Source organism: Nyctereutes procyonoides, unplaced genomic scaffold, assembly GCF_905146905.1.
Source record: "Nyctereutes procyonoides isolate TBG_1078 unplaced genomic scaffold, NYPRO_anot_genome, whole genome shotgun sequence".
In the NCBI taxonomy this organism is placed as follows: domain Eukaryota; kingdom Metazoa; phylum Chordata; class Mammalia; order Carnivora; family Canidae; genus Nyctereutes; species Nyctereutes procyonoides.
Window position 1 is genome coordinate 20,658,294 of NW_026575159.1, and position 21,357 is coordinate 20,679,650.

The 21,357-nt window shown below is 50.7% G+C and overlaps 1 long non-coding RNA gene across 2 annotated transcripts in view; it reads left to right on the plus strand.

The window, feature by feature from the left end:
- LOC129502410 (uncharacterized) overlaps positions 1 to 21,357 on the plus strand; it is a 234,571-nt gene that overhangs the window by 197,268 nt on the left and 15,946 nt on the right. For both annotated transcript variants that reach the window (XR_008662960.1, XR_008662962.1), the window contains exons 6-7: positions 7,677 to 7,748; positions 8,331 to 8,480. This is a non-coding gene — a long non-coding RNA (uncharacterized LOC129502410). The remainder of the gene's footprint in view (positions 1 to 7,676; positions 7,749 to 8,330; positions 8,481 to 21,357) is intronic.

A 21,357-nucleotide genomic window follows, 5' to 3' on the forward strand; every position in this document is an offset into this window, starting at 1 on the left:
GGATTGAGCCCCGCAGCAGGGGGTCTGCTTGAAGATTCTCTCTCTCTGCCCCTCCTACTCATTCTCTCTCTCTCTCTCTCTCTCTCTCAAATAAGTAAATAAATCTTTTTTTAAAAAAATGTGTGTCACATTTTTGGCTGGGCCACGGGATCCAGGCATTTGGTCAAACAGCAGTTCAGATGTAACTGTGAAGGTATTTTTTTGGGTGAGATTAACACTGACATCAGAAGACTCGGAATAGAACACCTTACCCTCCATAACGTGGGTGGGTCTCATCCAATCAGTTGGATGAGCCCTTAAGGAAAAATAAAAACAAAAACAAAAAAACGGAAGGTCTGAGGAAGTGGGAATTGTGCTTCCAACCAAGATGGTCTCCAGACTCAAGCAATAACATGAGCTCTTCCCCGAGTCTCCGGTCTGCTCACTGGTCTACCCTGCAGATTTTGGACTTGCCAGCCTCTATAACTTGGTGAGCCAGCTCCTTTTATATATTTCTCTTGCTCTGAAGAACCCTAACTAATGCATGGAGTAAACGGATAATATTTGGATACGTAATATGACTCTAAAATAGAGTCAGGGGATCCCTGGGTGGCGCAGTGGTTTGGCGCCTGCCTTTGGCCCAGGGCCCGATCCTGGAGACTCGGGATCAAATCCCACATCAGGCTCCTGGTGCATGGAGCCTGCTTCTCCTTCTGCCTGTGTCTCTGCCTCTCTCTCTCTCTCTCTGTGTGACTATCATAAATAAATAAAAAAAATTAAAAAAAATAAAAATAAATAAAATAAAAGAGTCATATTACTTAAGCCTTGAGACTGGTGTGATCCCCAAGAGGGCAAGCATGAGTAGAGAGGAGAAGACCATTGGGCTCTCCACCACAAGTCGGGAGATTTAGAAACTCTGTGTAAGTGTGATGTTTACTGAGCACTTACTATGTGTCAGCATCCCCCAGGACTGGTTGCTGCTGTCTATCTCATTTGTTCTGGAAGCTTGGGAAATGATCCCGATGGGGCCACCTACTTATGACTGCTATGTTGCGACTTGTCAGCATCTCCAGAGTTCTGGGCGGCAGCATGGCACCCGGCTGTTCCTCCTCCTGTCAGAAATTGATTATTCTGGCATCTTCCTTCCAGGACATTTTCAGTTCCCCTGACCTCCAGCCTCCTGAAACCATTTTGTGTCTCCTGATACTGAGTAATTCTATTTATTAAAACATGTGGAGCCTCCTTACTGGCAAGTGTTGGTAAAAATAGTTCTGCAGCCCCAAGGGACAGGGCCATTTGAACTTGGTGACTTGAAAAACGTTTGGTGTGAATAATGAAAAGTGCAGGACCATGGTGATGAGTCTCCCTCAGCCTCTTTGTTCCTTGTTTTCTTTGTGTGGCAAAACGTTTAACCCATATTTTCCAAGAACTGTGTAGGTGGGTTCCTGGGGACAATTGATTTTTGGGGAAGTATTGTTCCTCTGGATGTGGAAATGATGAAGCAAAGAGTAACACTGAGCAAGAATCGTCCCGATGACCGGGCCTAGGCTGGTTATGGTACCGTGTGCTTGGGGCGTAGGAGGCATCACTTCTGCCTGACTTGGATTTTGGCCTGGCCTCAGAGTGATGACCCTAGAAGCCTTGTTCCAGCCAGATGTCAAATGGATCATCTAATGTTTAAGGCTGCAGTTGGTTCAAACTGAGAACAGGTGCAGCCTGGCAGCTAGAAGAGACACAAGTCTTTGTGTGAGCAATACCAGGCTCTGGTTTCCAGCCTGCTCCTGGCTTGCTGTGTGACCTTGGGTAAGTGTCCTCACCTCTCTCTGAGCAGCAGTTCTTCGTCTGTGATGAGTTTGGGCTTGGTGATCTCTGGAGGATGAGACGGTGGCCAGTGGGAGGGTACGTGCCCCAAATAAAGCCCCCCCACCCCGCCCTCCTCAAGCACCCAGCCAGTTATTGTAGTGTGCTACAATAGGGCTCAGGGCTGCTGAGTTAATTTTTGGACCATGGGGTGTAATGAAATTTCCTGAATTTTAGATGTGCACAAGGAATTCAGAAATATTTACAACATCCTGCGGGTGAAACCTGTAGCCTGATAGAGCCCCTAGGTCTTTGGTTTACAGCTGAGTGTGAGTGCATTGTCCTTCGGGAATTATCACAGGCTGGGGGCCCGGAGGTGAGGGAAGCTCCTTGGAGTTATTTTGTCTTGAAATCTGTACAAGTAATTTCAAGGAACTGGGGGAGCAAAGCCAGACTGGATGCTGGGTCACGAGATTGCTGTTGCCTAGAGCCCTGGAGGGAGGGCGTGGCCTTCCTTTCATCCTGGGTGGAAATGTCAGCCTGAGGCAGGGGTTGGGTCAGATGATCTCCTTAGGATTTATCGCCAGGTCGCCAGGTCGGGCCTGCAGCCCAGGGCCTGGCTCCACGGACTGCATGGCATTCCGAGCTGCAGAGAATCGAATATTTCAATGTATTCATTTTCCACTGAACTGTATCTCTTATAGATCTTTTGTGGGTGTAAGTGCACACACACATACACACACACACAGACACACACACTCCGTGTTCTTTTTTTAACTGCTGCATAATATTCCATAGTTTTCCCCCCAGTGGTTTCGTGGTCATTTTGCGTTTATCCACTTCTCCCTTTAATGTGTACTTCCCATGATTTCATGTCATAGACATTTTCTTTAACCTACACTTCACCTTTTCCCCTCCCCGTCTCCCTTCTTCCTTTTCTCTTTCCCTTGTATCCATCCACGTATAGATCCCTTTATCAGACATGCAAGGCCCACAGGAGCTAGATGTAGGGACCGCATCTTGAGGCCTTCCCTTCAGGAGCTCCGATCCAATGGGGAGCCAGAGAAGAAGCCCATCATGGTGAATCCCTGGAAGCAAGTTCTTCAGTGTTTTGTTTTTGTTTTTGTTTTGTTTTGTTTTGTTTTAAGGATTTTATTTATTTATTCATGAGAGACACAGAGAGAGGCAGAGACACAGGCAGAAGGAGAAGCAGGCTCCATGCAGGGAGTCTGAAGGAAGATTCGATCCCAGGATCCCAGGGACATGCCCTGAGCCAAAAGCAGATAGATGCTCAACCACTGAGCCACCCAGCTGCCCCTTCAGTGGTCCTTTTAAAGAAGCTTTTCCTGGCCTTCTGGAGTTTGAGAATCTGAGGTAGAAGGTGATCTTTCAAAGGAGTAGTCCGCCTTTGGAGCAATATTAGCATGTCTGCATCTTTGGAATCTCTCAGGACCCTCGTCAGCTGCCCACCCTTCCCTTTATCCCACTGCTCAGGCAGTGGCTTGAGCAGAATAACACCCAGGCTGGCTCTGGAATGGTGGCCATGGGAAGGGGCAGGGTGCTGTCGTGGCCTGGAGAGGGTGGCTCTTTCCTTTGCGATGGGAGAGAGCAGAACCTGGAACAGTGCTGCACATCAGAAGTCAGTCTAAAATGGACACGGGGCCCCAGGTCTTCTTCCTTGAGGAGATTAAGATGGATACAAAGAGAAGGCAATGTGTTTACAGACACAGAGAAAAGCTGACAATCAATATTCCTTATTTTCGGGGCACGTAGGTGGCTCAGTGGTTGAGCATCTGCCTCTGGCTCAGGGCGTGATCCCGGGGTCCTGGGATCGAGTCCCACCTCGGGCTCCCTGCAGGGAGCCTGCTTCTCCCTCTGCCTGTGTCTCTGCCTCTCTATGTCTCTCCTGAATAAATAAATAAAATCTTTAAAATAAATAAATAAAAATAAATAATTCCTTATTTTCCAAATAGACATAGTTACGTATGTTTTGGGCCAGGAGCCGTGTTTTGGCTTTTCCTTTCATCCTCTATACCTTCAGCTTCTTTTTATTGTGACATCTTGATGGTGGTCACGGGGGTCACTTGCAGAGCAGCAGTCGCCAGCAACTGGAGCTCTAGGAATGGAAGAATTTGCGTACAGCGCTTTGGAGCTTGGGCGTCAGAGTCAGGTTCAGGTACCCACTGAACCCCAGTCCCGTTGAGCGAGTCATGGTAGGTACCTCTGTGTCTCAGCTTGGTCCCATGTAAAATGTGGAGAGGGTCACTGTCTTCCTTCTGGGAGCGCTGGACGGGCCGAGTGAACCATTCCACGTGAAACACCTGCCCTCACCCTGGAACCGTGCCCGGCACATGGTACGCACACGCGGCTCAAACACCTCCTTATCACAGACGCTCTTTCCTGGCCGTGCTGGGTAAACAGCACCCACCTCGGACCCGTCTCCCATCCCCATTCTTTCTTTATGGATCTCTGGAGCACTCAGCACCATCTGACCTGTTTACTTATTTGTTTGTGGACTCTCTGCCCCCCACTCCCGTTGAGCCCCACAAATGCAGGGATTCCTATTGTTTCTGTCTAATAATTGTGTCCCTAGGGCACAGGGAGGGACCTGGTGGAATAGATGAGTATCTATTTTCAGAGATAACCTCCAGGCCCAGACTCAGGCACAGAGAGGGAACGTAACCTGCTGAAGACCAGCCGGCTACTGGCCATTGGTCAATCTGGACCCTGGACCAGTCTGTTTTTTTTGTTTTAAAGATTTTATTTATTTATTCATGAAAGACACAGAGAGGCAGAGACACAGGCAGAGGGAGAAGCAGGCTCCATGCAGGGAACCCGATGAGGGGACTCCATCCCAGGACCCCAGGATCACTATCTGAGCTGAAGGCAGAGGCTTAACTGCTGAGCCACCCAGGCACCCCCAGAGTCTGTTTTGTATTTCAGACCATGATGCCTCTCTGCTGGCGAAACAAACAACCAAAACCCAAAAGTAACTGGTGCCTACAGGACAGTGAGGACGTGGTCAGGGTTAAGTAAAAGCTGCATGGGGTAGCTGTTCCCTGCACCTGCCCCCAGGCCCCCGTTTGGTTGTACCCCAGCCTCTCTTGAGTAATATTCATCAGGGAGTATTAACTTGCCAAGAGAAGAAGCCAGCCTAAGAGGGTTACACAGGCATGGTGGCCAGGCCTGTGCGTAGTGGCCGTGCTCAGAGTGAACACGAGTTCGTGCCCCTTCCTAGAGGGCCGCCAGTCCACCTGAAGGCTCCGGCTTGTGTGCTTGTGTAGAAGACATCGGGCATCTCGTGGGGGGCCCATTTCCAGACTCAGTGCGAGCTTCTAAAACATGCCAGATGCTTCTGGTTGTTCAGATGCTTGCTATTACATTTCCCCCAAGCCCAAGGTGGGGCTGCAGGGGTCTTGAAGGTAGAAAATTGTCTCTATTATCTAGACCTCACTCCGGTTGGCCTCTGGTAGGTGTTACTATTCCCAATTTTTTTTTTCAAAGACTTTATTTATTTATTCATAGAGACACAGAGAGAGACAGAGGCAGAGGGAGAAGCAGGCTCCATGCAGGGAGCCTGACGTGCGACTCGATCTCAGGACTCCAGGATCATGCCCTGGACCGAAGGTAGTGCTAAACCACTGAGCCACCGGGGCTGCCCTATTCTCATTTTTAAGATGAGTAACTGAAGTTCAGGGAGGTGTGAATCCTGAGGCTGAGATTCCGGCCTGGCTCTGCAAGGTCCCAAGCGTCTCACACCTCTGCTCTGCTCCTCCAATGTTATTATATTTGGATTCAGGTTCCTGTTGTATTTATTGAGCAATAGCCTAGGCCGGGTGCCGTGCCTAATTTTGTTTCTCATTTGCTCCTTTTGGCATTTAAACCTTCTCCAGGTGCGGTCACTGTGGCTGTAAGAAGTGCGTGAGAGAGGTTACTCTGTCTCACTGCCTTTTGACTCTCTGGGCTGTCCCGCTGAGCTGTGGGCAAGGAGCCCAAGTGTTGGAGTAGCACTGTTCTGGATCCAGACCTGAGCTGGCCTCTTAATACTGTGTGATCGCCGTCCAGTACTCAGCCTCTCGGAGCCTCAGTTTCCACATTTGTAGAATGGAGCTAGTCCACTTACTTGGAGAGGACACCAAGGATTTGAGATATTAAATATAAAATACAAAGCATGCTGCCTGCTGCACAATTGGCCATCAGGAGTGGTGGTGGCTATTTTGTCATTGTATTTTAGTACAGGGTTGTACCTAAATGCTACTTCTTTGTATGCCTTGTCTTTGTCCCTCTGGAGGGTGATGACCAGGCCTTATCCATCTTGGCATCCCCACCTTCTAACACCGTTCTCGGCACATGGCTGATTTATGCCCATTGCAGCGTGCACACATGCATGGATGCAAAACCCACCTAACGGGGCCATTCTGGCCGGTTGTCGAGGGACACATTTCCTGTAGTCTTATCCCCGCTTGTCAGATCCAGGCCAGAACAACGGTAGGGTGGGTCCATTGTTCCCAGATAACATTTCCTATCTTAACGTCTCCCTGGGGCTGCCCCTGGCCCCACCCTGCCCTCCTGTCCTATCACTGATCCCCACTTGGACCCTGACAGGTTCCATTCCAGCCTGGCGTGAGGACAACTTTCATGGGGCAGGCACTGCTCCTTGCCTCCTCCCTACCCTAGGTTACAACAGTTGTGGAAGGGAGACATCTCTCTCTCCAGAACTTTCCATTGTTGTGGGAGGACCCAGACAATGTTAAATAAAAATGCTTTATGTTAGCCCGACTCTTCATAATGTGACTTCTGCCTTCCTGCTTGTGCTGCCCAAGATGCCTTGTCTGATTGGCAAATCACTTCTTATCCCTGATCTACCATTAAGAAAGCTGAAGCAGAAAGGGCTGGGGTTCTTAACATCACTGGTTAGCTAGAGCCTAACCAGTTGCCGGCTCTGTGCACCCAACCAATGCTTTTTCCCCTGCATATGCCTACATGGTTGTGTCTGTTGGTATTTTATGGCCTTGCCTGTTTCCAGAAAAGTTTGGATGGCTCTGTCACAATCCTAATGATCCAGAGCACTTTCAGGTTTGCTGGCTCAGTGTGACACCCCGGGAAGATGTGAGGTGCCTGGGCATCACCTGTGGGTAAGGAAGCAGAAACCCAGGAAGCCAGGCGCCTTCTGGAGATGACCTAACTCAAGGTGGTGGCACATGCCCCTCTATTGTATTTCCCTTCTTTATTCAGTTTGTCCCTTAGATCAGTTGTTCTCAAACAGGCTATAATGCTGAACTCGCCTGAGGAATTTAAAAATCTTGATGCAGGAATTCCCCATGCCCCCCATCCCCCCAAAGATTCTGACTTGGAGTGGGGCCTGGGCATGGAGGTTATTACCTCCCCCAGGTGATTCTCTGGTGCAGCGGTGTTGGGAGCCACTGTCTTAGATGGTACCTGCTACGGGGGTGCTGGGAAGCTCGTAAGAAGCTGGGAGTGCTCAAATTCTAGTTCAGACCACAGCTCCAGCCCTCCTAAAGCAAACCTTGACTTAAACCTGCTCACCTTTTCCCAGATTCAGGGCAGCTCTTGTCTCAGAAGAAATGACAGTGCTGAAGGAAGAAACCGAGAGAAGAAGTGAGATTGGGCACAGTCCCCAGAGCTGCCCTGTGCTGTGCCCCTGTCCTGTGCCAGACACAGGTCTGAGCACCGTACACACAGATCAGCTTATCCAATTCACAGTTCACCCAGTAGCACCAAGAGCGGCCTCTGCTGTTATTACCCCCATTTAACAGATGAGAAGACGGGAATAGATAAGCAACTTGCTCAACCTGGTAGTGGCGGAGCTGGGATTTGAAGACAGATTGCAGGCTCTGGAGGCTATTGTTTTAACCACTCTGTCTGTTGCTTCACAGGCTGACCTGGGAACCGTGTATACGCAGTCCCGTTGGCCGAGGTTCCCTTCATGGTGGTGGTAAGGCATAGAGGTAATCTATCACTCTGTTGTTCAAGAGTCTCTAAGACTCCCTATTGTATCTGCAGAGGAAAGCTAAACTCAGCATAGCATGAGGCCTTTCCTTTCCAGCCTGACCACTGGCCACTCCTTCATACTCCCTGTCCCACATGATGTCAAGACATCTGAAAGCCCCTCCCCTCTCTCTGCCCAGTGACCCCCTACTCTTCAATACCTAGCTCAAATATCCTCTTCTCTAACTTGTGCAGTGAGAGTCCATACCTCCTTCCTCCTTATTCCCAAAGCTCTTGGCCCCTCCATCTATGACCACATGGATCACAGTCTTTCTTTCAAGGCCCTCCAGCGGGTCATGAATCCTTTAGGATGGGGGGGGTCTTCTCTACTCATGTTTGTGTGCCCCTCCATGTCCACCATGGTCTTCAGTGGATACCAGCCTCTCCCAGGTAGGATGACCTCCTTTACCTTAGGTTCTTCTTCATTTCAGCTAGGGAGATAAGTGTTCTTTATCAGAGGATTTTCTGTTTGTAATGGATGCTTCTCTTCGAGATGCCTCGGGCTCCAAATTGCATAATTGATATTTACTGTGTTTTCCCAGGTCATTGGGCTATGGTTTTCGGAGAGTCCTGAGCTCCTGTGAAGATCTGCTTCTCTCCAGCCTTGGGCTATCTGCATTCTTGAACATCTCTGGGCCCAGAAGGAAAAGAAGAATGCTGAGCAGCTCAGGGAATGGCTTGAATGAAAAGAGGTTGGTGCCTTGGTTAGTGTGTTCGGCTTGATCCCAGAATGAAACCACTGGGGACCAGAGGAGGAAGGGGCAGGATGAGTGGAGGTTTTGGTGACCAGAAGTAAAATATGTTTGTTTCTTCATGTGTTTTTGTGGAACTGGCAGGAGTTGCTCACTAAGGAGCAGGAAGGTCCTTTTAGCAGAGTCTCACCAAGGTCTGAGGAGGGTGGGCACACAGGGAGCCACCAGCTTGTCGAGACTTGGCTGCATGAGAAGGATAGGAAAAATCAAGTTTATAAGGCACTGGGCGAATTCTAGGAATTTCTCCTTGAGAAACACAGGCACAGATTCAGATGGTGTGAATAACATCTTCATCTCAATATTGTTGGAATTGTCAAACGATGAGACACGATTTATCAGTATCCAATGTTTCTTTTGTAATCAGATTACTGGATATGTACAGAAACAGGAAAGTATGACCCAAACTCAGGAGAAAAAATAGTCAATAGAAAACAGAATAGGGGCACCTGGTGGCTCAGTGGTTGAGTGTCTGCCTTCAGCTCAGGTTGTGATCCCGGGGTCCTGGGATCAAGTTCTTCATTGAGCTGCCTCTCCCTCTGCCTATGTCTCTGCCTCTCTCTGTGTTTTTTGTGAATAAATAAATAAAATATTAGAAAAAAAGAAAAAGAAAACGGAATAGAATTGAGCCAGGGTTAAAGTCACACTTGTGTGATCGATTGGTTTTTATTATCATTAAATAGACTATTTTTTGGAGCAGTTTTAGGGTCTCAGAAAAATTGAGTAGAATACACAGAGAGCCCTCACATACCCCTGTCCCCACGTACGCACTCTCAGCATCTCCCACACCAGAGTGGGACACTTTTTACAATTGTCAAATCTACACCGACACGTCATTATCACCCAGACTTCATAGTTCACGTTAGGATTCACTCCTGGTCTTGTAGGTTCCATGACAAAAGTGCGACATATACCCACCGTTGTACTATCGTGTGCAAGTTTCACTGCTCCACCTGTTCTTCTGTCTTTGTGAGGCACAATCTTTAGAAGCTCCTCAGTTCGGGATTGGTTGATCAAGTCATGGGGTATCCGTACAATGGTATATGACGCAGCTGTTAAAAAGAATTCCTGGCTTTATGGAGTAATGTGGAACGATCTTGAAGCGATGGTCACTTTCAAAAAGCATTATCAACCTTAATGATGTTGATTATGAAAGGAGGGCATAGAAGAGCATAGAGTGTGCGAACAGCTCCTCTAACGCACAGCCACCTCTCCCTCGTGAGCACCTCTACTTCTTGCACCTACACTTAACACCTTGTGCATTCTCACCTCTACGCTCACCTGTACGGCCCAGGAACCAGGCCGCTCCGTGAGGGCAGGACTGCTCTGTCCATTGGTAGTACTGTTGCCCAGGCCAGTCCCAGGGCCAGACACCTGGTCGCCATCCATCAGTATCTGTGAATACACAAAGCCATGAACGGCTGGGGGGGGGGGTTCTTTCTACAACTTCCTTCTACCAGCGGTGCTTCACGCACACAGGTGGCTGAGGGGAAAGCCCCAGACGACCCCTCTCTCTCTCCTGCATTCTGGCCCGGCCTCCCCTCCTCTCTCTCTTGAATCTCTGTGCTCTGCAAAGCTTCCTCGTTATTCCAGGTTGTAGAGACACACAACCTGGGGCGAGGCCGGAAGGGGACCTTGGAGACAGTAATGTGTAGTGACACCGTCAGTGTAAGTTGGGCACGTCTGACCTCGCTGGCGAATTTGGTCCTAGGAGCCAGGCGCCCCGGCAGCACGCTGGCGAGTCAGACCTGATGGGCTCCGCATCTGAGCTCTTGCTTGGCTGCCTCTGTGACCTTGGCCGTGTCACTTAACCTTGCTGGATCTCGATTTCTTGATCTGTAAAAGGAAGCTAAAAGTGCTTCTCTCGAGGTTGATCTCGAGGATTCGCTCAGATGGCTAGCGCAAGTGAAAGTGCCCTTTGAGGGAAGACCAGGGGAAAGTGTTTGTCCTGTAGGGAGGAAAGCCAGGAGGGCCCCGTGTTGTCCTCAGGTGCCTCAGCCTTCCCGGGGGGGGGGGGTGCAGGGTGTGGGGTGGGGGGAATCCCCACTGCAAGTCAGGGAAGTTATAATTTGGCTCTTCCTCTTTTATTCATTGCGCTTCTCTCGGCCGCCCAGGGCTTTCAGCTTAAGCAAATAAATTACCCTGCTCTGCTGGGCTCTGTGTTCTGTAGCCAGCCATATGTTTGAGCTTGATAGAGATTCTTATCGGGCGGGTAATATTACCCAGCAAGGGATGACATTTCTTATCGGAGGCCCTGAGGAATCAGAGATAGGAGCCCTTTCTTTTCACCGGCAGCCAGGCCTCAATGTGCGGGGCTGGCAGGCAGGGTGGGGGCGGGCCAGGGCGCCAGTGGGCTCTGCGCCGGGCATCAGCTGGCCCTCACATCCTCCACATGACAACCGCCGCTCCAGCAGCCTGCCTTGTCATTGGAAGAGGGCCGGTGAGATTTTTGCATATGATAGAGGCAGGGCAGGGCAGGGCAGGGGGTGTGAATGAGGAAGGAAGGAGGGGATGTGAAGATGCTGGATCAGTTGGGGGTGGTGGATCAGTTGGGGGTGGAGGCCGAGCGCTGGCACGTGTGCGGCCTTACCCCTTGAGCGAGGGCCAGGTGGCCTCCTGCTGCAGAGCCCAGGCCTGGGGCCTCTTCCCCAGGCTTCTGCAGAGCGGAGGCAGCCCAGGCCCAAGTACCCACCACGGTGTTGGCTGTGGGAGTAGCGAGGTGCTGGGTCATGCCCCCCATCCTCCGCCCTGCTCCGTGATGAGGAGGCTGTCCTGTGTGGGTGCAATGGGGTGGAGGCCACAAGGGGCTCCTGGGCCCTCTGGCTTCTGTTTGGGAGGGTGGCAGGGGTGGGCAGGGAGGGAGTAAGGTCAGGATATTCATTCTCCTCCTCCAGACTGATACAGGCCAGGTCTACTCAGAGGCCTCCCCATCTGATTCCCGATTCTGGCAAGTACTCACTGTGCGCTATCAGACAAGTTCTTAACCTCTGGTGCCTTGGTTTCTCTATCCATAGCCCAGGGTGACACCACTTTTCTTGGTGTCTCCAGCCCCTTGTCTTTGGATCTCAGTGACTTCTGTGTCTCTCTTTTGCCCTGGTACTGGAGGAAGGGGCACTGCCGGGTCCCCAAGGGCCTGAGGCCAGAGCTCCCTGCAGCTGAAGCTCCAGGGTGGGTAGAGGAGGTCAGAGTTGAACACGTGATTTGGGGACCGCAGCCTCTGTTGAGGACACATGCTCAGGGCTCTTCCCCTCCTGATTTTTGGGAAGTCCTGCCCTGTGTAGCCCTGCTCTGCAGTCATAATCTTGCTATCTTCTGAAAGGAAAGGAGAAGTGGTTTCTCCCTCTCCCGGGAGCCTTTCCAACCAGCAGTCCTGCCTCGGCTTCCTTCCTGTTGGCTCCAGGTCCGGCTTCTTTCCATCACTGCCCTGCTCCTCCAGTCCCGCCCCTCGTGGGGTGAGCTGAGCTTCTCAGTCTCACACCTCAACTCCTGATGGCCAGGTCCAGATTCTGAAAGCATAGCTCTGACCTCATCCCTCCCCGATCAAAAGCAGTCAGACCTCCTAGCGTCCATTAAAGCCCCTCTCAGCATCACCCCACCCTGCGATCCCATGCTGGGCACCTCTGTGACGACTCCTCGCCTACAGGGTTCACCCCCAGTCTTTTGAACCGGCCACTATCTTTTCTTTGACTTTTGTACCCGATCCTGTCGTTTCTCTGCCTGAGGGGACCACAGACAGGGCTGGGCTGCCCCCCACCCCCAGCTCTTCCAGTTCCTGGCTCCATGACGGTGGGCAAGTCACTAAACCAGTCTGAACTTCAGTGTCCTCGACTGTGACATGGGCCGCCAGCTCTGGCGCCAGGGTTCTTCAGAGAAGAGGCTGTCTGAAGGCCCTTGTAGGGGCTTGCCCGATGACAGATGTCCAGGGCGTGAGGGGCTCCCCTCGCCCTAAGTGGCCACCTCTCAGATTACCCAAACCCGGCCTCTGCTCAAATTCCATTGCATCATTTGCTTTCCCTCTAGGCTCTTCTGCCTGGAAGTCAAATTCCTCCGTTGGAAAGACTCCATTTGAGCGTCTCATGTCTGGACAGCCGGGATAGACCTTGTCTCCTTGAGCCTGTGTCTGACTTCCCAGCAGGATGGAGATTTCCTGAAGGGCATTGACCACAGTGCGTGGTTCTCAGCTTGGCCATTGATTTGGTGATTGAGCAGTGGACTCCAGGCACTGGAGAGTCATTTGTTCTTTTGTTGAACCACATGTGATTGAATGCACATCTTGTAGTAGGTCTGTGCCTGGCACTGGAGCTGGAAGGGAGGCATCCTTACGGAGCCTGTCCTCCGGAGAGAAGGTCGCCCTACCAAGAGTGTGCCAGGCATGGACTGCAGATCTGGAGGGATGTGGTCCCTCCCCATAGGTAGCTCAGAACCTGGTGTGGGTTGGGGGGTGTGGGAGGAGTTCCCTGCCCAAGGAGAGGATGCTGCCCTTCAGGTGGATGCTCCCATCCCCTCAGATCAGAGCATGGGGTCCCCTCTCGAGATGCTACTAGTGGTCTTGTCAAGGTGTAGTATATCCAATCTGCAGATGCTTCCCACCTTGGCCTCCCCTTCCCACGGAGGGGGTCAGCTCTGAGGTCAGCAGCACCTTTCCTCATGGACTTGGTGCCTTGTTAGGTAAGCTCCTCTAAGAGGGGTGTTCTAGAATGTTCCAGTCTGGCTGATTGTGATGGTGCCTTGAAGGCTCAGGGCAGCTTGTCCCTGAATTGGCCTGGATGTCTCTCCTTACTCACTATTCTTCAGCCACAACGACCTCTGCTGAGTGATACATCCCATTCCTACCCACCTCAGGGCCTTTGCACATGCTATTTCTCTGCTGGGAATGTTCATTCCCTCCATTTTTGCATGGTGAGTGCTTTCTCACTTTTCACCTCTCCTGTTATTTCCCCCTGCTGTTCTTAGCTTTTCCTTCCTAGCATGATCTATCAGGATACACTTACTTGTATTATTTTACCTGCCTTCCTTCATGAACCTGCACTCCTGTAAGGGCAAAGACGAGGTCTGTTTCATCTACCGTGGGAAGAACGACGAAAGCCAGTGCTTTGATCCGACTGACCACGTGCCGGGCACGGTTCTACATGTGAAGTTTGCCCAACACTTAACCCTCATAAGACCCTATTGAGATGTAGATGCTGCCATTGCTTTCATTTTGCAAATGAGTAAACTGAGGCTCAGAGAAGTTAAGCAATATGGCCCAGCTGTCCCATCTAGCAGATAGTAAAGCCAGAATTCAAAACCACACAGTGGCTCCAGGGGCCATGCTCTTAACCCCTGTGGGAGAGGCTACTAGTGCTTCTCAGAGGGGTGCTTGGTGAGTGGGTGGTACGTGAATCAGAGAGCCACCATCCCACCTCTCAGGGGGGTCCTCGCTGCAGCTTCTTGCGCTGGATCCTGGCTGGCAGCACCGTAAGGGGGCAGGCACCTGGAATGAGCCCGGCAGACCTGGATTGGGATCCCCCTGTGTTAACTAACCGGTGGCTGTGGAAAGCCCTCACCTTACTAGCTGCGATGTTCTTGGCTCCCGTGGGAGCAGTGCTGTTCCCCTGGTGCGGTGGTACAGGAGAAGCCGGGAGGTGAGCAGAGGGCTCATGGCACCTACCTGCAAAGTGTCCACTGCCCTTCCCCTCTGAAGGGGCTTCTCATCTCTGGGGAGAGTGCCTCATACCCCCTTTAAGGGGAAAGTAGCTGGGAGGGAGGAGACCCCCCCCCTCCAGCAGGGGCTGGCCTGAGCTGGGTGACACAGTTCCTGTAGGACATGGAGAGTGGTCCCCATGCCTCCTCTCATCCTTAGCATGTTCTTGCCATAAATTGGAGCGTTTACTGACTTCCAGTTGGAGGGCCAAGTGTGAGGGCCTTCTGGTGACCCCCCTGCCCATTGCTACAGGGTTGAAGGGCCCCCAGGAGCATCCTGAGTCTCTGGACATAACCATGAAGAGCCGCCACCTCCACTCCGAGGCCTCTCTAAGGAGGCTCCAGATGCCCAAAATCATCAGTGTGACCTTCTGACCCTTTCCAGGAAATGCCTGCCTGGTGCCTTCAAATAAAATTTCTCTATAATGTTGAGTTCTGAGCATCACTTTCCTCTTTTCCTCTCTCCTGATCCCTCCTCCTTCCTGTGTCCTCTCTCCAGGCTCATGAGTAGTCCTACCTTACTCCCTGCATCCCCCCGTCCCACGTCATGTGGGTATCCCTTTCTCGCTGCATCTCTCACTGCCCCTTTTCCTTACTCTGGCCTTCAGATACTCAGCTTTCAAAGGAACCCACATGCTGGCTTCTTGCAAACTGGCCCGCCTCGCTGCAGATCCAGCCCCACCAAGGCAGGAGGAGGGCATTCAGTCCTACGACAGCCATGGACAGCTGACTTACCCTGGGTCATCTGACAGCAGGGCCGCGCTGAGAGCCGCAGCTCAGCCTGGCTGCACTTTTGATTGGAAACCTCTCTCAGTGTCTTCCTCTTACTTCTGGAGATCACTGCAGCTCCCGGATGCCACGCCCTCCTGCCCCAGAGATGGTGACCTTTAGAGCCATGGTGTCCCAGCTCCACCACTTAGTAGGTGAAGGTCCTTGACCCGTGTTTTGAAGCCAGACTGGATTTTGATCCTGGCTCCATTATTGACTAGCAATGGGATCCTGGATGAGACTCTCTGCCTTGGTTTCTCATTTGCAAAATGGAACGCTTGACAGTAGTGCCTTTCTGTGGTCGATTGAACTGTGGGTCCCAGTTCTTCACTGCCCCATTATCATATTACCACGTGCATACCATTGCCGGGGCCTCCAGGTGGGCAAACGTACTTCTCCCCGCCATGGCACATCTTGGCCATGTGGCTTGTTTTGGACCAAGGAGTTTGAGCAGCATAACAGGAGTGGAAGATGCAAGTTGGATGAGGTTGGGCATCTTTTCTTACATACCTTTCATTGTGACAACCTGCCTCTGGTAGATAGCCTCCAGGCCACAGAGGATGAGAGACATGGAGCAGATTTCAAATGCACACCTCGTGTGGAGCCGAGCTCAGACAAGCCCTCCTGGGAACCAGCCGACCCAGAGCTGACTAGCAGATGTGTGAGGGAAATAAAAGCTTGTTGTCATTTGCCCTGAGTTGGGATGTCTTGTTACGTGGCGTTCTTGCAGCCATAGCAGATACTACTACATCACCTCTTAGGGTTATTGTAAGAACTTTAATTAACTGACTGAGTTGGTTCATGTATTCGGCTTCTATTGCTGCTGATAAATTACCACCAACTCAGAGTCTTAAAGCAATGTGGTGCATTATCTTACAATCCCATAGGTTAGAAGTCCAACGTGGGTCTCACTGGGTTAAAATCAGTGAACACAGGGCTGCCTCCTTCTGGCGGCTCCAGGGGAGAAGTGTTTTCTTGCCGTTCCCAGTTTCTAGAAGCTTCTACATTCATTCTCTGGCTTGCAGCTTCTTCCTCCATCTTCAAAGCCAGCAACCTAATGCCTGTCTATGCCTTTCTTCCATAGTCCCGTCTAACTCTGACTGATTCTTTCTTCTGCCTCCCCCTCCCAGTTTTGGATGCTTCTGGTTATATTCGGCCCACAGAAATAATCCAGGATAATCTATTTTAACACGAGCATATTAACTTTCTTTTCATCTGCCACTTGAATTTACCTTTGCCATGCAACCTAAATAGTCACAGGCTTCAGGGATTAGGGTGTGGGCCTCTACAGGTGGTTGTTACTCTGCAGACAACTGGATGTTGGGCATTTAGAATGGGGCTTCAAGTGTGCCAAGTACTCATATCTACTGGTATGATTATTAGCCTCAGCGTTCCTATGCGTGAGATGAGATGAGATGAGATGAGATGAGATGAGATGAGATGAGAGGTGGTCCCATCTGATGTCCAAACAGCCTCCTTAGATAGGCTTTGTTGTGCTGGACATGGAGAAATATTCCATCCCTTGGTCCTAGATGGACTGGAGACAGTGGGGTTATGAGGCAGGAAGGGGGTGAGGTCAGTTTCCTAATTGGCTTTGGAGCAACCCAGAGGTTCTTTGGGATGATGATAATGCTCCTGATTAATTATCATGGCAAGGCTCCTATCGTCCTTACTGTCAGTCAGCATAGCCCCACCAGCATGGGACAGGAGGGCCGGGGGAAGCCAGCCAGGGCCAGCCTGTATCTCCATGTGCCCAGCTGGTTCCGTCCTTGCACTTGACACGTCCTTCTGATCTTCCCACATACAATGGATTTCAGGGAAAAAAAAACTTCCTGGCCTGCCTGATACCAACTTGAAGGAAGTAGCTGGCTTTGGTGGGGACAAGGGAACAAAACGCAATGACAGTGATAACCTCTCGCCAGACTTCTGTGTTAATTGAGGAACTGCTGGGTGGCTGCAGGACACGTTCAGAGGTGTGGGTTGAGTGTGAGTTCCTACAGAAGGGGAGTTAATATTCAGTGTGTGGGAACAGAGTGGGAACAGTGTGGGACTAACCAGTAGGGGAGGAGACCAGCTTTGGGGGTTCCTGGGTTTTAGAGGTTCCATCAGTGTTCCACTTGTGTTGCCACCAGAAAGTAGATGATGAGCTCAGTCCCACAGCATATTTATGGTGGCAAAGTGGTGATCACTGGACATCCTCCACTGCCACGTCAAAAGTAGATGCTATACAATGACCCATGCTGGATCTGAAGCCACAAAGAGTCATGGAAAGAACTTGACCATTCTTTGGACATCACCAAGCTTGCTTGGGAACATGAAGCTCAGAGAGATGACGAATGACCCAAGGTCACTGTTTGGAATTAAAGCCGGTTCCTAGAACCAACCTCAGTTCCTCCCCTCCTTTTCCAGTTGGCATTCCATGGCGCCATCTTGGTTCCTGTCACCTGTTGATGGAAGCACCTCTGGTCTATTTCAGCCACGCCAGGTGCCTTCTCTAAGCTAATTCCTTGGTGGCTTCGATGTGGTCAGTAGTCTCTCTCACCACATACTTGAGGCACCCCACCATTTAATGTGACAGGCTCTGATTACATGTCTTATTTATTTTGCCAATTGTGTGGTCCATGATGGTAAATCATGACTCTGGGCCGGGAATGTGGGGTCCAGTTTTGCAGGGGTAGGAGGCACAGAGTTGGGGAGATGCAGTGTGATGCTTACTTTCATGTGTCAACTTGTCTGGGCCACGGTGTCTAACCATTGTGGATGTGTACACACACGCTATTGGTTCTTTTCTTTGGAGAAATCTGATTGGTACATGCAGTTAGAATGAGTCAGATTTAGGTCCACATCTAAGAACTGCCACTACCTAGGGAAGGCTATTTGTTTATTTCACTGGGCTTCAGCTTCTTTGTGGGTAAAATGGAAATAATTTTAATATGTGCTATGTGGTGAGTGGTGATAAAGAGTAAATAGGACAGTAAATGTAAAGCACTTAATATGCTGCCCAGCATAGCACTCAACAAATAATGTTGGTTATTGTATTGCAAGCCACATAGTTGCATGAACCAGTTGTCTGTGTAACAAACCGCCTGAAAATTTAGTGGCTTAAGACAAGGACTGTTTATTTTTCTCAGTCTTGTAGAGTGGCTGAGCCCTGCCAGGTGGTTCTTCTGCTACACTTGGAGTCCATGTGGCTGCATTCCTGGAGGAGCTCTGTGAGGCCACGTGGGGCCTCAGCTGAGATGATGGGGGCAGCAGCTGGGGCCTCTCACTGTCTCTAAGATTTCGCCATCATATCCAGCCTGACCTTCTTTCTCTGTGCGGCCGGATCCTCAAGTGCCTGGTGTGCATGCTGCCAGCCTCCCGGGGGCAAGGCGTGGAACCAACGCAACATCAGCTCCTTCCCATTCTCCTGCTCAAGGAGTCACAGGTCAGCCCAGATTCGGGGGCAGGAGAAGTGAACCCTAACTCTGGACGGGAGAAACAAGAAACATGCAAACATGCGTGTACAGAAATGGGAGGAATTCTTGGCCAACCTCACTGGACACAGTCAACCCCAGGGCACAAGTTGCTTTCAGAGTTAATGCCTCTCGGCTTCTGCTGTTTAACCCTTGGGTTATCTGTTGTCATCTAATGAGTACCAGCAGGGACTCTGGAGCCAGCCCGTCTTGTTTCGAACCCTGCCTCTGCAGCAGACTCTGTGTGACCTTAGGCAAGTTTCTTGTTTCCATGACTCAGGTTCCTCTTTAGGAAAATGGGGACAATATTAGTACTTAAGTGGAGCTTGTGTGAGGATATACCTATATGTATATATGGGGGTGTACCTATACACATGTGCACCTGTATGTGCATGAACCTGCTTGTAGGGCACCTGGGTGGTTCAGTGGTTGAGCATCTGCCTCTGGCTCAGGGCATGATCCTGGGGTCCTGGGATTGAGTCCCACATCCGCCTCCCCTCAGGGAGCCTGCTTCTCCCTCTGCCTATGTCTCTGCCTCTCTCATAAATAAATAAATAAAATCTTTTTTTAAAAAAGGAAGAATGTGCTTGTATTTGTGCATATACATATGCACACCTAAATGTCTGTCTGTATTTGTGTGTATACATGTACACATACCTGTGAATGCACACATCTGTGTGTGTGTTGTGTGTATGAAATTTAGTACATCGCTTTTTTAAAAAGACTATTTATTTATTCATTTGAGAAAGTGAGAGAGTGCAGGGGAAGGAGCAGAGGGAGAGGGACAATCAGACTCCATGCCGAGCATGGAGCCTGATGCAAGGCTTGATCCCATGATCTTGAGGTCATGACCTGAGCCAAAATCAAGGTTCGGACACTTAACCAACTGAGCCACCCAGGTGCCCCCAGCCCTTGGTCCTTGTACATTGCTTTTAAGGCTGTTTCCCCATATGTACATGCTTGCAGCCTGCCTTGTCCTGAGCCCAGGTCGCGTTTTCCAGAAAATTTTAAAATTGGGCGTGAGAGCTGGTGCCCAGCTGGAATTGGGAGTGAGCCCTTCCCAGGCCAACACCTGGTGCCCTCAATGCAGGAGCAATTCCCTCACCCATCCTTGAGAAGTTGCAGAGAGACACACATGCAGTCAGGATCTTAGAGGAGTGCAGAGCACAGGGCTGGTTTCAAATTTGAAGTTTCGATCTAATTTAACATTTCCACCTCACAGAGAAAGATATGACCTCCTTGCTTCACCTTCTCCAGGCTGAGCCAAGGTCAGGGTTAGCTCTGCGTGGTCAGACCACCCCGGGCCTCCATCCCTTGCTTCATTATGAGCTGATTTCCCCCAGGGTACAACTTCTGAGCCCTGTGACCCTGCTGCTTTGTTCCCTGGTTCTTCCCACCAGAGGGGGAAAAAAAAAAAAAAAAAACAGCACTGTCATTTATTGGACATCTATGCTTTATACATATGTTGCTCTAATTATTACCCTGCAGGAAAGATATTATTATCCTGAAGCTAGAATATAATAATCAATGCACGAAAAGAGCCAGCATTTAAACCTTTGTCCACCTAACTGGAGAGCCTTTTCTCTTTACTATACCCGACATGAGATACGTAGGGTTTCTTTTCAAGGCCATAGGTCCTAAATACTTCCCTTGAACGTCTGTCAACAAAATCTTGCAGAGAAAGTGTTTCAATTTAAAAATGTACAGACTGTCCTTAGGGTTACAAACAGGTTCCAGAAAGTCGGGAGCTGCCCTGGTGCTGGCCGAGTTGGAAGCCACAGAAGGCGTGGGGCCGGCCAGGGTGCGGTGACAGGGAATCACACTGCCCACTGCCTTTCTCAGTGGAGTCTTTCAGTGGTAAACATGTTTACTTCCCCATCCTTGGCACCCATCATGATTTAAATTCCAGGTTGTCAACCCTTGTAGAAAGGGGTTCAGATCTTGGCGTTCAATCACTCCTGTCGTGTGCACAGGGCTTGGCCATTGCGGAGTGCCTCGCCAACCTCAGTGGCTCCACACAGCTGCCCGGGGAGGGTCTCGGCCTGGAGAATGAGAAAAACGAAGGCTCGGGGCCTCACACTGAGCCCAAACACTGGGCTGCTCCCGGCTCCCAGGAGCCCTCTGATCAGTAGGTCATTAGCTGAGACTATGTCAAGTCACGGAGGCTGCCTCCAAGGTCTAGGACGAGGTGTCTCCCTTCCCCGTGATCTGGTGTTCCCTCTGCAAACCCCATGGAACTGCAAACCCTCCTGAGTGCACTGATGTCTTCCCCTGACCTGCCGCCCATGAAACGAGGAGCTCCATGTGCCTCGTCTCCCTCCGTCTTCAGCGCATCCCCCAGTCCCCGCTCGCAGCGGACCCTTCGGAGGCCCTGGATGAATGAATCCATAGCACTTTGCTTTAGCGCTCAGGCCGCTTTGGAGACTTGAACTCCTCTCCGGCCACCAGCTGTCCTTAATTTCTTCTCACAAAGCACCGAGGATCTGTTCCAGAAACCCCTCCAAATGCAGACACACAAAAGGAGGAGGCTAAAAACGCATCTGTCATCATCCTTCAGGGGTGACTGAGTAAAAGGACCGATGTATATGCATGAGCCCATGTGTACGCTTGTGACAATGGGAGTGCACCTGTTGGCTTGCACAGGGCTCTGTCCCTGAATCCATGCTCCACGTCCCTCCACATCAGCATGCACACTCCTGCCCCTTCAGCACCTGATTGCTCGGACACACGGCTTTGCCACTGTTCAGACCAAGTGCCTGAGGCCCTCCAGTTTTTCTGGAGCGTCTGGCCACTTGCGAATTCAGCGCTCGCACTACCACAAACCGCGCTTCCGCGAATATTCTCCTAGTTAAATCTTCGCACTGTATTTTCCTATTTTATGAGGATAGATTCCCATAAAACGGAAGAGGCTGTTC